This window comes from Moschus berezovskii, chromosome 23 (genome assembly GCF_049115385.1).
Source record: "Moschus berezovskii isolate FMDL1 chromosome 23, NW_MosBer_1.0, whole genome shotgun sequence".
Taxonomy (NCBI): domain Eukaryota; kingdom Metazoa; phylum Chordata; class Mammalia; order Artiodactyla; family Moschidae; genus Moschus; species Moschus berezovskii.
This window is the reverse complement of record NC_142482.1, coordinates 42,041,677-42,044,844: the sequence shown is the minus strand read 5'-3', so window position 1 is coordinate 42,044,844 and position 3,168 is coordinate 42,041,677. Positions and strand designations below refer to the sequence as shown.

The following is a 3,168-nucleotide window of genomic DNA, read 5'->3' as shown; positions in this document are numbered from 1 at the left end:
CTCTTGTTGGGGACCACGGGCTCTAGGACATGCTGGCTTCAGTAGTGTGGCTTATGAGATCTAGAGAGCTGGCTGGGTAGCTCTGGAGAATGGCCTGAGTTGCTCGGCATCATGTAGGAACTTCCTGGACCAGGAATGTAACTTGTGTTCGCTACATTGGCAGCAGGATTCTACCACTAGATCAACAGGGATGCCCCTACTTATTGCTGACTGAGGAAAGAGGCTATGGAAATACACTGTGACCTCCTAGACCCTCCATGTGGAACAAAGAACAGACCCTAACAGTTACTACTTTTAGAGGTAAAAAATGCACCAAAAAAAACAGGACAGGCAAGCAGGAGAGTAGCCATATCTTAAACAATACATCGGTCACAAGGACGTGGAAATCGGCCTTCCCCATATGAACATTCCAGGCCATCGTACTGAAAGATAAGACCATATCAAGGAGATGGAAACCATGCCCACTGTGTCAATCAGATCAGGAAGCCCTAAGTAGACCCAGAAGCCTACTGCAGGCATTTGAGTGAGTCCAGCTGAGACCAGAAAAACTGTCCAGCAAAACTTAGCCCAGATGCTGATGCACATAATTGTGAGACAAATTAATGGATGGTGTTTTAAGTAACTAAGGTTTGAAGTGATTTGTTATATAGAAGAACGTAACTGATATCTACCCTTTGGCATCTGGATACACGAGTTGTTCAGTTCAGTTCAGTTCAGTCGCTCAGTCGTGTCCGACTCTCCGCGACCCCATGAATCACAGCACACCAGGCCTCCCTGTCCATCACCAACTCCCGGAGTTCACTCAAACTCATGTCCACAGAGTCGGTGATGCCATCCAGCCATCTCATTCTCCGTCATCCCCTTCTCCTCCCGCCCCCAACCTTTCCCAGCATCAGCAGTAGCAATTCTTAGGAAATGATAAAATGTTAATATTCTATAGAGCATTTCAGTGGTTTCCTGTTGTTATTTCGGCTGTGATTTCATACAATATATTCATATGTCGTTCTGCAAATAGATGTGGAATAATGAACCTAAAAGGGAGTGTAAGCAAGAAAAACAGTGGAAATTTAAAAAGCAATAACTACAAAACAGATGCTCTTGGAACACTAAATCCGCGTCTCTGGACATTGAAAAGAATATATGAACCTACAATTTGAACACTCACTTTTCAAAGGGAATGAAGTAAACAAATTCCCTTCAGAATTGCCAATGGAAATTTTAGATGGCTCATGGTACACACATACATATCTGAATAGTTCTGACATTTAAAGTCCTTCCATTAAACTGTCTTCCTCAGCCATCATCTGGAGTTGGAGTCCTTCCAAATCACCTTCTTCATCGCTCCCTTCACATCCCTGTTCCACAGCGTATATATGAGGGGGTTGGTCATGGGGATAATGACAGTATAGAAGAGAGACATGAACTTGTCCTGATCCTGGGAATCCCTGCTGCTGGGCTGATAATATACATAGATGGCTGTGCCAAAGAACAAGGAGACCACCATGAGGTGGGATCCACACGTGCCAAATGCTTTTCTCTGCCCTGCAGTGGACTTGATTCTTAAGACCGCCCTGACAATCTGACCATAGGAGAACATGATTAATGAAACAGGTGTGAGAAGCATGATGACACCAGCAAAGAAGCTCGCATACACATTCATAGTGGTGTCAACACAGGCAAGTTGGAGAAAAGGAGGGATCTCACAGAAGAAGTGGTCTAATTTATTTCTCCCACAACGAGGTAAAAGGAAGACAAGCACTGTCTGCAATAAGGAGTTGACAAAACCAGTGATCATGAAGCAGAAGCCATCAGGGCACACAGACGGGGGTGCATGATTACTGTGTAGTGAAGGGGCCTGTAAAAAGCCGCATAGTGGTCAATTGCCATAATTCCTAGAAGAATACATTCTATACCTCCCAACGCCAGAGAGATGTACATTTGAACTACACAGCCACCAAAGGAGATGGATTTGTCTGCTCTGATGAGATAAAATAGGAGCTGTGGAACAATGCTGGTGGTGTAGCACATGTCCAGAAAGCTCAGGTTAGAGAGGAAAAAGTACTTTGGGTTGTGAAGACGTGGGTCCAAGTAGGACAATGCAATGATGGTTGTGTTTCCCAGCAAAGTGAAGATGTAGAAGATCAGAAGGACCACAAAAAGGACTAGCTCAAGTTCAAGCCTGTAAGAGAAGCCCAGTAAGATAAATCCAGCGAAAGAGCTTTCATTTTTCTGTTCCATCCTTTGTTAGCAATAGCTCCTGTCAAATCACGCATTTAGCAATTTATTAAAGGTATCTTCCAAAAAAGGTAGATGAAGAGGAAAATCTATCATGTTCAAAGACATGGTCATGCGATTTTATCCTCAACTATTTGAATAAATGATGCATTCATTGAAAATGATATATCTTAAATCAATTAGTTCTTTACTATTCACAAAAATTTTATATTAAAATTAATATAAGAAAATAATAATAATAAAATCAAGTAATGAACCTCAATTTGCCTCAATCATAGATATAAAATGCCTGTTTTAGATTGAGTTTAATAGGATGAAAGTATGATCATTATTTATGTACATCTTAGAGAAAGTGGGAATGAGGGAAAATCAAGGGAGAGTGATTAGAAAGAGTAAGAAAATGTAGACCGAGGGAGAAAGTTTATTTAAATATGTATCTCATAGTTCTACATAACTTGATTTGCACATACCTCACATGTATCAGTTCAGTTCAGTTCAGTTGCTCAGTCGTGTCCAACTCTTTGTGACCCCATGTGTCACACAACGCCAGGCCTCCCTGTCCATCACCAACTCTCGGAGTTCACTCAAACTCATGTCCACAGAGTCAGTGATGCCATCCAGCCATCTCATTCTCTGTCGTCCCCTTCTCCTCCCGCCCCCAGTCCGTCCCAGCATCAGAGTCTTTTCCACTGAGTCAACTCATCGCATGAGGTGGCCAAAGTATTGGAGTTTCAGCGTTAGCATCAGGCCTTCCAATGAACACCCAGGATTGATCTCCTTTAGAATGGACTGGTTGGATCTCCTTGCAGTCCAAGGGACTCTTAAGAGTCTTCTCCAACACCACAGTTCAAAAGCATCAATTCTTCAGTTATCAGCTTTCTTCACAGTCCAACTCTCACATCCATACATGACCACAGGAAAAACTATAGCCTT

General features: G+C 42.6%; 1 pseudogene; it reads right to left on the bottom strand.

Annotated features, from left to right (window-relative positions):
• Window positions 1–1,300: 1,300 nt before the first annotated feature.
• LOC129543637 (olfactory receptor 2B8-like) lies at window positions 1,301–2,238 on the bottom strand (annotated as a pseudogene).
• Between the last annotated feature and the right edge of the window lie 930 nt (window positions 2,239–3,168).